The 14,944-nt window shown below is 46.5% G+C and overlaps 1 protein-coding gene and 1 pseudogene across 1 annotated transcript in view; one reads left to right on the plus strand and one right to left on the minus strand.

Moving 5' to 3' along the window:
• The window catches only part of RNF144B (ring finger protein 144B), a 191,906-nt gene that overhangs the window by 135,899 nt on the left and 41,063 nt on the right, over positions 1–14,944 (minus strand). The gene's annotated exons all lie outside the window — the stretch shown is intronic.
• On the plus strand, positions 12,096–13,057 carry LOC139001919 (glyceraldehyde-3-phosphate dehydrogenase-like; annotated as a pseudogene).

Consider the following 14,944-nt stretch of genomic DNA (forward strand, 5'->3'; position numbering starts at 1 on the left):
TTAGGCTGTTTCCAAATCTTAGCTATTGTAAATTGTGCTGCTATGAACATAGGGGTGCATATACCCTTTCTGATTGGTGTCTCTGAGTTCTTGGGATATATTCCTATAAGTGGGATTACTGGGTCAAATGGAAGTTCCATTTTTAATTTTTTGAGGAAACTCCATACTATTTGCCACAGTGGCTGCATCAGTCTGCATTCCCACCATCAGTCTGCATCCTTACCAGCACTTGCCATTTGTTGATTTGTTGGATAGCCATTCTGACAGGTGGGAGATGGTATCTCATTGTTGTTTTGATTTGTATCTCTAGGGTAATTAGTGACTTTGAGCATGTTTTCATATGTCTCTTTGCCTTCTGTATGTCCTTCAGAAAGTGTCTATTTAGGTCCTTTGCCCATTTTTATATTGGACTGTTTATCTTCCTTTGGTTAAGTTGTATGAGTTCCCTGTAAATTTTGGAGATTATTGGAGAAATTTTAAAGATTTGGAGATTATTATATGCAATGGGCCTTATTGTTGTGTTGTATTGTTTGTTTTTTGCTATGCAGCAGCTTTTTATTTTTATGTAGTCCCATTTCTTTATTTTCTCCTTAGTTTCCATTGCCCTAGGAGCTGTATTGGTAAAGATATTGCTATGACATATATCTGATATTTTGCTGCCTATGGATTCTTCTAAGATTTTTATGGTTTCCCATCTTACATTTAAGTCCTTTATCCATTTTGAGTTTATTTTTGTGTATGGTGTAAGTTTGTGGTCTAGTTTCATTTTTTTTTTTTTTTTGCATGTATCTCTCCAATACAGTGGGGCCTTGACTTACAAGTGTCCCTACTAACGAGTTTTTTGAGATACCAGCTGTCTCTCGGCCGATTTTTTTGCATTGAGTTGATGGAGTAATTTGAGTTAATGAGCTCCTTAACGAGCTCCTTAACGAGCTCGGTCTCAGAACGAATTAAACTCGTAAGTCAAGGCCCCACTGTATTCCCAATACCATTTATTGAAGAGACTATCTTGACTCCATTGTATGCTCTTGTCTCCTTTGTCAAATATTAATTGACCATAATGGCTTGGGTTCTCTGTTCTGTTCCATTGGTCTATATGTCTGCTCTTGTGCCAATACCAGGCAGTTTTGAGAACAATGGCTTTGTAATATAGCTTGATATCTGGTATTGTGAACCCTCCAACTTTGTTCTTCTTTCTCAGGATTGCTGCAGCTATGTGGGATCAATTTTTATTCCATATGAATTTTTGGAGAGTTTGTTCTAGGTCTGTGAAATATTCCATTGGTATCTTAGTGGGGATTGCATTGAATCTATAGATTGCTTTGGGTAGTATGGACATTTAATGATGTTGATTCTACCAAGCCATGAACACTGAGTTCATTATTGGTGTATAAAAAAGCCATATATTTCTGGGTGTTAATTTTGTATCTTGTTACATTGCCAAATTCATTTATTAAGTCTAGTAGTTTTTTTTATGGGGTTTTCTATGTACAATATCATGTCATCGGCGATTAATGACAGTTTTATTTCTTTTTCCAATTTGGATGCCTTTTATTTCTTCTTCTTGTCTGATCACTATGGCTAGCACTTCCAGTACTCTGCCAAACAGGAGTGGTAAAAGTGGGAATCCTGTCTTGTTCCTGTTCTTAAGGGGAAATGGTTTTAGTTTTTGCCCACTGAGTATGATGTTAGCTTTAGGTTTGTCATATATGGCTTTTATCATGTTGAGATATGCTCCCTCTAGTCCCACTTTGCTGAGAGTTTTTATCAAGAATGGGTGTTGGATTTTGTTGAATGCTTTTTCTGCGTCTATTGATATGATCATGTGGTTTTTGTCTTTCAGTTTGTTTATGTGATGTATCGCGTTTATTGATTTGCAAATATTGTACCAGCCTTGCATCCCTGGAATAAATCCCACTTCATCATGGTGCATGATCTTTTTACTATATTGCTGGATGTGATTTGCTAATAAGTAGTTGAGGATTTTAGCATCCATGTTCATCAGGGATATTGGCCTGTAATTCTCTTTCTTTGTAGTGTCTTTATCTGGTTATGGACTTAGGATAATGCTGACCACATAAAAAGAGTTTGGAAGCCCAGGACCTGGGCTTTTGTTTGGTGGGAGTTTTTTGATTATTGCTTCTATTTCATCAGTTGTTATTGGCCTATTCAGATTTTTTTATTCTTCCTGATTCAGTTTTGGGAGATTGTATTTTTCTAGGAATTTGTCTATTTCATTCACATTGTCCAGCTTGTTGGCATATAGTTCTTCATAGTATTTTCTTACAATTCTTTGTATTTCTGTAGTATTGGTGATTACTTCTCCACTTTCGTTTTTGATTTTATTTATTTGAGTACTCTTTGTTTCTTGATTAATCTGGCTAATGGAGTCTCAATTTAATTTATCCTTTCAAAGAAACAGCTCTTGGTTTCATTGATTTTTTTTTTTTTTTTTTTTTTTTTAGTGTCTATGTTATTCATTTCTGCTCTGATCTTTAATATTTCCTCCTTCTACTTACTCTGGGCTTTTCTTGTTGTTCTCCTTCCAATTCTTTAATTTGTAGGGTTAAATAGTTTATTGCTAATTTTTCTTGCTTTTTGAGGTATGCCTGTAGTGCTATGAACTTCCCTCTCAGGACTGCTTTTGCTGTGTCCAAGAGATTTTGGATTGTTGTGTGTTCATTTTCATTTGTTTCCAGAATTTTTTTACTTCTTTCTTGATCTCATTGGTAACCCATTCATTGTTTAATAACATGCTATTTAGCCTCCATGTGTTTGAATGTTTTTGGGTGTTTTTACTGCAGTTGATTTCTAATTTCATTCCACTGTGATCTGAGAAGATGCTTGATATGATTTCAATTTTCTTGAACTTGTAGAGACTTGTTTTATGTCCTAACATGTGGTCTATCTTTGTGAATGATCCGTGTGCACTTGAGAAGAATATATATTCTGCTGCATTGGAGTGAAATGTTCTATAAATCTTAACTAAATCCATCTGATCCACTGTGTCCATTAGAGTCTCTGTTTCCTTGTTAAATTTTTGTCTGGAAGATCTATCCAATGAAGTCTATATATATTTAGGTGCTCCTATATTGGGTGCATTTATGTTTACCAGAGTTATATCCTCTTGTTGGATTGATCCCTTTAGTATTATGTAGTGATCTTTGTTCTCTCTTGTGATGGCCTTCATTTTTTAAAAAATAAATCTTTTTTGTTCAGATTATTACCGTTGTTCCTCTTTTTTTCCCCATAGCTCCCCTCCACCCAGTTCTCACCCCACCCTCTGCCCTTAACCCCCCACTGTCCTCATCCATAGGAGTTCGATTTTTGTCCAGTCTCTTCCCCCCCACACACCCCTCCCCCCCCCCCCCGAGAATTGTCAGTCCACTCCCTTTCTATGCCCCTGATTCTATTATATTCACCAGTTTACGCTGATCATCAGATTTTTTATTCACTTGGTTTTTACATTCACTTGTTCATAGATATGTATTTGTTGTTCATAATTTGAATCTTTACCTTTTTCTTCTTCCTCTTCTTAAAGGATACCTTTCAGCATTTCATATAATCCTGGTTTGGTGGTGATGAACTCCTTTAGCTTTTTCTTGTATGTGAAGCTCTTTATCTGACCTTCACTTCTGAATGATAGCTTTGCTGGATAAAGTAATCTTGGTTGTAGGTTGTTGCTATTCATCACGTTGAATATTTCTTGCCACTCCCTTCTGGCCTGCATAGTTTCTGTTGAGAAATCAGCTGACAGTCATGTGGGTACTCCCTTGTAGGTAACTGACTTTTTTTCTCTTGCTGCTTTTAAGATTCTCTCTTTGTCTTTTGCTCTTGGCATTTTAATTATGATGTGTCTTGGTGTGGTCCTCTTTGGATTCCTTTTGTTTGGGGTTCTCTTCGCTTCCTGGACTTGTAAGTCTATTTCTTTCAGCAGGTAGGGGAAGTTTTCTGTCATTAATTCTTCAAATAGGTTTTCAATATCTTGCTCTCTCTCTTCTTCTGGCACCCCTATAATTCTGATGTTGGTACGCTTGAAGTTGTCCCAGAGGTTCCTTACACTATCTTCATATATTTGGATTCTTTTTTCTTTTTGCTTTTCCGTTTGGGTATTTTTTGCTCCTTTGTATTTCAAATCTTTGACTTGATTCTTGGGATCCTCTTGTCTGCTGTTGGATCTCTGTATATTATTCTTTATTTCAGTCCATGTATGCTTAATTTCTAGTTGGTCCTTTTTCATTTCCTCGAGGGTCTCACTAAATTTATCAGCGGTTTCTACCGTGCCCAGCTAGCTCAGTCAGTAGAGCATGAGACTCTTAAATTTATCGGCGGTTTCTAGAAAATTCTTGAAAAACCTTAAAAGTGTGGTTTTGAACTCTATATCCAGTAGTTTGCTTTCCTCCATTTCTGTCATTTGTGATCTGTTTCTTTGTCTCTGCATTTTGGCTGCTTCCCTGTGTTGATAGAGTGGCTTTGTGTGCTAGGTGTCCTATAGGGCCCAGTGGCTCAGCCTCCCCAATTACCTGAGGTGGACACTCTTGGTGCACCCCTTTGTGGGCTGTGTGGACAGTCTTGTTGTAGTTAAGCCTTGATTGCTATTGGTATCACTGGGAGGAATTGACCTCCAGGCCAATTGTCTGTGAGAATCAGCTGTGTCTACAGTGGGAGAACTTCTATACTGAAGACACCCTTCTGGGGCAAGACTTGCTTCAGTGGGGCTTTGGTGCTCACTGAGTCTGCCCCCTGAGTGTGTCCCTTATGGATCTGAGGAGTTATAATCTGGATGGTCCCAATCTGACCACTAGGTACACGGGCTCTTGGATCTCTAAGGAGGTGCTGATTTAGCCTCTGCCTGAGGCTACCCAGCAGGAGCTATGGAGAGATCTGCAGATTCCTCTCCCTTGTTTGGGGTTTGGAGGTGCCCAGATGAGGCCCAGCTTTGAAGCAATGCAAGCTGCTGTGGGGTCTTGGGCCTTCTTTTGGATGTTCTGGGTCTCTCTATCCCAGCTGCAGTTTGTTAGGTAATTTTAGATCTCAAAGGGCCAGGCCTTTCATATGCAAAAGCCTCTGCTAGCAGCTTTGGTGGGGTGGGGTCTCAGGGAATCAACAGGGCAGAGCAACCAGCTATGGCTGATCCTCAGCCCTGTCCTAAGAGGCTCCCAGGTCTCAGTGTCCCGTCTCAGTGTCCTATGGTAATCGCTGCAAACACCTCTGAGAGAAAGCCGCCCTCGAGTTCTGCCTGCTGCCAGACAGTCCAGTTTCTCCCAGTATGGGTTTGGGTCCCCAGAGACTCGCCCAGAACTGGAGTCAGGGCCGTCGGGAGCTGTGACTCCCTCTCGATTGAAAAAAACACCGACGTCCTCCGTTGCCAGCCCTTTCCGAGCATGTGCCTCCATACCTCTGCACTTTACTTCCGTACCTCCTCTGAGTCTCAGTGTGCTTTTCTCTTTCCTTCTAGTTGTAGAATTTCTACTCAGCCAGCCTTCCTATGGTTCTGGATGATGTCCGTTTTGTCTTTTAGTTGTATTTTTGAAGTGGTTGTGAAAGGCAGCAATTTCTGGTTTACCTATGCCGCCATCTTGGTTTCTCCTTGTGATGGCCTTCATTTTAAAGTCTATTTTATCAGATATGAGTATTGCTACTCTAGCTTTTTTCTTTTCCATTTGCATGGAAAATTATTTTCCATCCCTTCACTCGCATCCTGTGTGTGTCTTTTGTTTTGAGGTGGGTCTCTTGTAGACAGCATATAGTTGGGTCATGTTTTTGTATCCATTCAGCTACCCTAAGACTTTTGATTGGAGTATTTAATCCATTTACATTTAGGGTTATTGATAGGTACTTATTTATTGCCATTTTAATTCTGTATGGCTAGGTTTCTCACTGTGCCTTCTTCTCATTACAGCAATTCCTTTATCATTTCTTGTAATGCTGGCTTGGTGGTGATGTACTCCTTTAGCCTGGTCCTCTCTTAGCAGGACATGCTAAGAGAATCAGAAACCAGTTTGCCAGCATTAGCTGATCACCCATTCTTACTGTTTTAAGACTGAATTTGAATAATCTATACAAGAAGAAGGATTTTCTTTTTCTGATAGAGCAAATATTGGCAAATTTGACAGGATTTGGGATAGAGGAGCATTCGTTGCTATTAACCCAGGTGATTGTAAACTATTAGTAATTTGGTTTCTTTATTTATGTTGGCTTTTCATTTCTTATCTCTGCTTCATTTATCTCTTCTTCTGGTGCTCTCTACTGAGGGGCCCAGCTTGGGGATTAGATCCAGAGTTCTCAGTGGCAACCCCCCACAGATGAGATATCTCTCTGGGACTTTAGTTGCTATCTGTGGGTGCCTGGCCAGCCCTTTTGCGCTTCCACCCCTCGTACCAGTCTCTATGTGGTCTCCACTTTTGGTCCTCGGGTATCAGGGTTCTCTCCTGCAAATTTTCCATTAATTATTCAGGAAGTTTTTCTGTATTTTAGTTGTAATACCAGTTTGTTCCTGGGAGCATGTCTGTGCAGCATCCACTTACTTTGCTGCCATTTTTAATCTCCCCAGAAAAATATTTTTTACAAATTTAGAGTAGCCTAGTGTACAGTGTTTATAAAGTCTATGGTGGTATACAGTAATGTCCTAGGCCTTAATATTCACTCACTACTATCTCATTGACTCTCCCAAAGCAACTTCCAGTCCTGCAAGCTTTATTCATAGTAAGTGCCCTATACAGGTGTACCATTTTTTATCTTTAATATTACATTTTTAGTGAACTTTTTCTATGTTTAGATAGGTTCAGATACACAAATACAGTACATGCTGTATAGATTTGTTGCCTGGGTGCAATAGGCTATACCAGTGGTCGGCAAACTGCAGCTCGCGAGCCACATGCGGCTCTTTGGCCCCTTGAGTGTGGCCACGAAGTTTCAATCACACTGTACGTGCACACCCACACGTGTATTTTGTGGAAGAGCCACACTCAAGGGGCCGCAGTTTGCCAACTACTGGGCTATACCATATAGCCTAGATATGGAGTAGGCTATACCATCCAGGTTTGTGTAAGTACACTATATGATTTTCATGCAATGATGAAATCCGCTAATGATGCATTTCTTAGAATGTATCCCCATTGTTAAGTATTTAACCTCAGACTTCACCTTTGCTAAAACTACAAATTCTTTATAAATCCCTGGCCATCCTATATAATAAATAGATAATAAGCAAATTAACCCTCACACCCTCACAAGATGGTTGCCTATGACCAGGCCAGCAGGGGGTTAGTGAGAGACAACCAAATTACTGAACAGCAGGCTGTGTGGGGCGACCAGGCCAGCACGGGGGTTAGTGAGGATGACCAAACAACTGAACAGCAGGCTGTGTGGAGCAACCAGGCTGCCAGGGGGGTTAGTGAGGGATGACCAAACAAATGAAAAGCAGGCTGCATGGGGCAATCAGGCCAGCGGGGGGACTGTGAGGGGCAACCAGGCTGGCAGGGGGGAGGGGTGCAGTTGGAGGCGACCAGGCCGGCAGAGGGGGGCAGTTGGGGGTGACCAGGCAGGCAGGCAGGTGAGCAATTAGGAGCCAGTAGTCCAGGATTGTAAGAGGGATTTCCGACTGCCGGTTTAGGCCCGATCCCTGGGATCGGGTCTAAACCGGCAGTCAGACATCCCCCACAGGGTCCCAGATTGGAGAGGGTGCAGGCTGGGCTGAAGGGACACCCCCATGCATGAATTTCGTGCACCGGGCCTCTAATCTACACTAATAAAAGAGAAACATGGTAATTAGTGTACAACCGCTACCCTTCCCATTGGTTAATCAGCATATCCTTATGCAAATTAACTGTCAGCCAAGATGGCAGCCAGCAGCCATGCACTGAAGCGAGCAGGGAGGCTTGCTTGCTTCAGTGACTGCGGACTCCAACATTCCCCGCCTAACTTGCCGGCCTCTCAGCTGCAACTCTAAGCAACTATGTATTATGTTGCAAATAAGAAGATAAACAAAACCCCAGAAACCAGCCGGACTGAAAGCCAGCCAGACTGCAACATTGTATCGATGTTTTCAGCAGCGAGGCCTCAGAGCTAAAGCTGGCCCAGAATAAAAAAAATAAAAAAAAGAAAAGAAAACAAGGAGCGGTTGGAAGCTTCAGTCACTCGCCAGGCAGAAAACAGCCCTCAGCCCCTCACCCAGACTGGCCAGGCACCCCAGTGGGGACCCCCACCCTGATCCAGGACAACCTTCAGGGCAAACCAGCCAGCCCCCACCCATGCACCAGGCCTCTATTCTATATAGTAAAAGGGTAATATGCCTCCCAGCACCGGGATCAGCAGAGCCACGAGGCCTCCCGGCACTGGGATCAGCGTGAGAGGGGGCAGCGCCCAAACCCCCTGATCGCCCTGCAGCTCTGTGTGTGACAGGGGGCGGGGCCACAACCTCCCTATCTGTCCTGCTCTGTTCGTGACAGGGGAAGGCGCCCCAATCCCCTGATCAGCCCTGCTCTGTACCTGATAGGGGGAAGCTCACCAATCCCCTGATTGCCCTGCGGCTCTGTGTTTGACAGGGTGCAGCGCACCAACCCCCTGATCGGCCCTGCTCTGTGTGTGACAGGGTGCGGCGCCCCAACCCCCCCCTTTCCCCACGGGCCCTACTCTGTGTGTGACAGGGTAGAGCCATAACCTCTCCATCGGCCCTGCACCGAGTGTGACAGTGGCGGCGCCCCAACCCCCTGATTAGTCCTGCTCTGTGGGTAATAGAGGGTGGCGCCCCAACGCCCCCCCCCCCATGGGCCCTGCTCTGTGTGTGACAGGGTAGAGCCATAACCTCCCCATTGGCCCTGCCCTGAGTGTGACAGGGTGCAGCGCCCCAACCCCCTGATCCGCCCTGCTCTGTGTGTGACAGGGGGCGGTGCCCCAACCCCCAAATAGGCCCTACCCTGAGCGTGAATGAGGGTGGCATCGCAACCTCCCAATCCGTCCTGCTCTGTGCATGACAGGGCGGTGCCCCAACTCCCCAATTGGCCCTGCTCTGAGCCTGACCAGGGGCTGCACTTAGGGATTGGGCCTGCCCTCTGCCACCCGGGAGCAGGCCTAAGCCAGCAGGTCGTTATCTCCTGAGGGGTCCCAGACTGCGAGAGGGCACAGGCCGGGCCAGAAGCCCCCCCTGCCCCCCCGAGTGCACAAATTTTTGTGCACCGGGCCTCTAGTACTATAACATAATAGACTAGAGACCTGGTGCACAAATTCATGCACAGGTGAGGTCCCAAGCAGGGGTGGGGGAGGGTCCGGATGTGATCGGCCCTCTAGGCAGGCGGTGGGATGGCCTTGCCAGCCCGGGATCCAGATCCATCACACTGATGTTTGTGCAGTTGTTGGGAGTCACCTGGCAGCTGCTTTTATATCCTTTCTTCCTTGCAGAGTGTCTAGGGAGGGGAAGTGGCCACAGTGCCCAAGGCCAACTTCCAGAAGGCCTGCAGCGCTGTATCATCGGTGCCTGGCCCATTCTCTGGAGATTGGACCTGCAGAACTACTGAGGGAGGCAGTGGCTGCCACCGGGCTGGTGGGCTGCTGGGGCGGGTCAGTCAGCTTAGCATCACTCCTGCTGTGGGAGTGCATTGACCACCAGGGGGCAGCTCCGCGCTGAGTGTCTGCCCCCTAGTGGTCAGTGCATGTCATAGCAACTGGTCGACTGGTCGTTCCAGTCGTTCGGTCACTTAGGCTTTTATATATATAGACTAGAGGCCCGGTGCACAAAAATTTGTGCACTCGGGGGGGGGGGGGGCGGGGGAGCTTCTGGCCCGGCCTGTGCCCTCTTGCAGTCTGGGACCCCTCGGGAGATAACGACCTGCTGGCTTAGGCCTGCTCCCAGGTGGCAGAGGGCAGGCCCAATCCCTAGGTGCAGCCCCTGGTCGGGCTCAGAGCAGGGCCGATTGGGGAGTTGGGGCGCCGCCCCCTGTCATGCACAGAGCAGGGCGGATCAGGAGGTTGCGATGCCACCCTCAGTCATGCTCAGGGTAGGGCCGATTTGGGGGTTGGGGCACCGCCCCCTGTCACACTCAAGGCAGGGTCGATGGGGAGGTTGCGGCGCCACGCCCTGTCACGCACAGAGCAGGGCTGATCAGGGGGTTGGGGCGCTGCCCCCTGTCACGCACAGAGCAGGGTCAATCAGGGGGTTGGGGATCTCCCCCCTGTCACGCACAGAGCAGGGCCCATCAGGGAGTTGGGGAGCTCCCCCCTGTCACACACAGAGCAGGGCCCATCAGGGGGTTGGGGAGCTCCCCCCCTCAGGCACAGAGCAGGGCTGATCAGGGGGTTGGGGCACCTTCCCCTGTCACAAACAGAGCAGGGCAGATAGGGAGGTTGTGGTCCCGCCCCGCACACACAGAGCCGCAGGGCGATCAGGGGGTTTGGGCACTGCCCCCTGTCACGCTGATCCCGGTGCCGGGAGGCATATTACCCTTTTACTATATAGGATAGAGGCCTGGTGCATGGGTAGAGGCTGGCTGGTTTGCCCTGAAGGGTGTCCTGGATCAGGGTGGGGGTCCCCACTGGGGTGCCTGGCCAGTCTGGATGAGGGGATGATGGCTATTTGCAGCTAGTCACACACCCTTCAGGGTGGGGGTCCCCACTGGGGTGCCTGGCCAGTCTGGGTGAGGGGCTGAGGGCTGTTTTCAGGCTGGTGGGTGACTGAAGCTCCCAACCACTCCTTTTTTTCTTTTTTTTTTATTCTGGGCCAAGGCCTCTGCTGCTGAAAGCAGGTATCTGATTTGTTTCGGTTCTATAATCGAAACACTGTATCATCTCCAGCTCTGAGATCCCGGCTGGCTGAAAGCTGGTTTCTGGGGTTTTGTTTAGCTTCTATATTTGCTACAATGTTTCAAACTGCCAGCTCAGAGGCCGGCAAGGCAGGCGGGGAATGTTGGAGTCCTCCTTCACTGAAGCAAGCAAGCCTCATGTTCGCTTCCAGCTGCCTGGCTGCCGGCCGCCATCTTGGCTGGCAGTTAATTTGCATATCGCCCTGATTAGCCAATGGGAAGGGTAGTGGTCATATGCTAATTACCATGTCTCTCTTTTATTAGATAGGATTAGATAGGATGGTATGAAAAATAACAATAGAAGTATAATCATAGCCCTGACCAGTATGGCTCGGTTGGGCATCATCCTGTGCACTGAAAGGCTGCTGGTTCGATTCCTAGTCAGGGCACATGAATGGGTTGCAGGCTTAATTCTTGACAGGGGCCATACAGGAGGCAGCTGATTGATCAATGTTTCCTTCTTGCATAGATGTTTCTCTCTCTCCCTCTCCCTTCCCCTCTCTCTAAAATTCAATTTAAGCCAAAACCGGTTTGGCTCAGTGGATAGAGCGTCGGCCTGTGGACTGAAAGGTCCCAGGTTCGATTCCGGTCAAGGGCGTGTACCTGGGTTGCGGGCACATCCCCCGTGGGAGATGTGCAGGAGGCAGCTGGTCGATGTTTCTCTCCCATCGATGTTTCTAACTATCTATCTCTCTCCCTTCCTCTCTGTAAAAAATCAATAAAATATAAAAAATAAAAATAAAAATAAAAAAAATAAAAAATAAAACTCAATTTAAAAAAATTTTTTTAAGTATAATAACAAGTGTAGTCACTAAACTAAGCACTTGGTACATATTCTGCTATCTGTAAGTGTCACTATTGAGACTGGAAACAATTAAAATATGATCATGTTAACCTAAATACTTATTTTTCTGGTGCTTTTACTATGTTTTATTGTTTCAATAATGTTTTAGATGTACAAAAGCTTTCCCTTTTAAGAAAATTACAGAGATTATTTAGTAGACAATTAACAATGTGTACTACCAGATAATGAAAGTATACACCGAAATATTGCAGATTCAGTTCCAGACCACAATAAAGCGCGTATCACAATAATGCAAGTTGTAATCATTTTGCTAGTCAAGAGTCTTGCTTTCAATTTGTAAAAAGCACAATATTTGTGAAGCACAAAATGACATACACATGCCTGTATAAAACACAGGTTTTTCTTTCTTTGGTTTCAGTTATCCAAAGTCAATATCAGGCTCTCTGCTTTTCCTGTTCATCAGACAGCCACTCCTCCTGCTCAGTGCAGACACAATGGTGAAGGTCAGAGTCAACAGATTTAGCCTTATTGGGTGCCTGGCCACCAGGGCTGCTTTTAACTCTGGCAAAGTGGATATTATCACCATCAATGACCCCTTCATTGACTTCAACTACATGGTCTACATGTTCCAGTATGATTCTACTCATGGCAAGTTCAAAGGCACAGTCAAGGCTGAGAACGGAAAGCTTGTCAATGAAAAGTCCATCTCCATCTTCAAATGGGGTGATGCTGGTGCTAAGTATGTTGTGGAGTCCACCAGTGTCTTCACTACCATGTAGAGGGCTGGGGCTTGCTTGAAGGGTAGAGCCAAGAGGGTCATCATCTCTGCCCCTTCTGCAGATGCCCCCATGTTTGTGATGGGTGTGAACCATGACAAGTATGACAACTCCCTCAAGATTGTCAGCAATGCCTCCTGTCCCACCAACTGGTTGGCTCCCCTGGCCAAGGTCATCCTTGACAATTTTGGCATCATGAAGGGACTCATGACCACAGTCCATGCCATCACTGCCACTCAGAAAACCACTGATGGCCCCTCTGGGAAGCTATGGCATCATGGCCAAGGGACTCCCCAGAACATCATCCCTACTTCTACTGGTGCTGCCAAAGCTGTGGGCAAGGTCATCCCTGAGCTGAATGGGAAGCTCACTGGCATGGCCTTTCATGTCCCCGCCCTCAATGTGTGGGTTGTGGGTCTGACCTGCCACCTGGAGAAAGCTGCCAAATATGATGACATCAAGAAGGTAGTGAAGCAGGCATTAGAGGGCCCTCAAGGGCAACCTGGGCTATACTAAGGACGAGGTTGTCTCCTTCAACTTTAATAGTGACACCCACTCCTCCACCTTCGATGCTGGGGCTGGCACTGCCCACAATGACCACTTTGTCAAGCTCATTTCCTGGTATGACAATGAATTTGGCTACAGCAACAATTATGGTCCACATGGCCTCCAAGGAGTAAGAGCGCCCTGAACCACCAGCCCCAGCAAGAGGAAGAGAGGCCCTCAGCTTCTGGGGAGTCCTTGCCCCACATAGATCCCACAACGCACTGAGAATCCCTGACCTCCACAGTTTCTGTCCCAGACCCCCTGAAGAAAGGGAGGGGCTTAGGGAGCCCTACCTTGTCATATACCACCAATAAAGTTCACCGTACCCAGCCAAAAAAACAAAGTCAACCTCAGTCCAAAAACATTAAATGTCCCCAACCATCGATATTGTTCGCTCCTGACAGTTAACCATCAACATCAACAAGCTCAGTTATCCAAGATCACTTAAAGCAGAAGACCCTCCTTCTGATGTATCATCAGGTCAGTAGTAGCCTAACACTACGTCACAATGCATATGTCATTCACTTCATTTCATCTCATCACACAGACATTGTTTCATCTCACATCACAAGAAGAAAGATGAGTACAGTACCATAGCTATTTTGAGAGAGAGACCACATTCATATAACTTTTTATTACAATATACTAGGGGCCCAGTGCACGAATTTGTGTACCTTGAAAGGAACTGTGGGCCACAAGGCTGCAGTGGGCACAGGGGAGGATCTTGGCCCATCCTCCCCACCCTTGCCCGGCCCCTCCCAGCCCCTCCCATCACAGCCCCTCCCCCCCTCAGTCCCATCTGCCGGCAGCCCTGCTCCCTCGCAGCCACTCCCATGCGCTGATGGCGCCGGCCCGCTTGCACCTGCTGATGATGCAAAGCAATTGGGGCTGGCACCAGCAGCGGGTGCGAGAGGTGGCTGCCAGCCCCAATCGCCCCTCAGAAACAGGGGGAGGTGGAGAAGCCCTGAGGGGCAATCAGGGCTGGCAGCTGCCGTTCACACCGGCTGACAGCACCGAGCGATCAGGGCTGGCGCCGAGCACCGGCAGTGGGTGTGAGTGGTAGCTCCAGTGCTGGCAGTGGGTGCAAGCAGGGCCAGTGCTGGCAGCAGGTATGAGTGCTGTGCAGGACCGCAGCACATGGGAGCAAAGAATTTTCAGTAACCACCAGAGGCTCGCCCCAATGACAGCAACTGGCGCCTTGCCTTGGTCCGGCACTGCCACTCACCTGCTCCCACCATCCCGCCGTGGCCAACACCTGCCGTGGCCAACACCCGCCATGTTCCGTGCTCTGCTGCCTGCTGCCACCACCTGCCATGTTCTGCACGTGCCCCCTGCTGGTCAGCGCACATCATAGCAACCGGTTGTTTGGTTGTTCGGTTTTCTGCCATTCGGTCTATTTGCATATTAGCCTTTAATTATATAGGAATATAATTGTCCTACTTTTTATTAGTTGTTTCGTAATCTCTTACTTTGCTTAACTTAAAAATTAAACTTTATCATAGGTATGTACAGTGGGGCCTTGACTTACGAGTGTCCTGACTAACGAGTTTTTTGAGATACGAGCCATCTCTTGGCCGATTTTTTGCTTTGAGTTGTGAGCTAAAATTCAGGTTACAAGCTAGCTTCAGATACCCCATCGCTAGTTGGCGCAGTGATCATCACAGTGAATGCCACAACATCAGCCCAGCATCACGTGTCTCACTCGTTCACTTTTTGATTTGCCATACGAGTAATTTGAGTTACGAGCTCCATCACAGAACAAATTAAACTCGTAAGTCAAGACCCCACTGTATGTATAGGAAAAACATATTATATAAAGGGTTTGGTACTATTTGTGGCTTCAGGCATCTGCTGGGGGCCTTGGAACATATCCCCTAAGAATAAAGGGAGGACTATTATTCCTGTTAAGTGATTTAAACCAAGAAATTTATTTTAACTACCAAGGGTAATAGATTAAAACATACAGTTTGTTTTAGATTAAATATTTCCGAAAGGGATTTGGTTTGATGTGAGACTTTGCA

The sequence above is a fragment of the Myotis yumanensis genome, unplaced genomic scaffold, assembly GCF_028538775.1.
Source record: "Myotis yumanensis isolate MYYU_CA2020_CCGP unplaced genomic scaffold, mMyoYum1.0.hap1 SCAF_2, whole genome shotgun sequence".
In the NCBI taxonomy this organism is placed as follows: Eukaryota; Metazoa; Chordata; class Mammalia; order Chiroptera; family Vespertilionidae; genus Myotis; species Myotis yumanensis.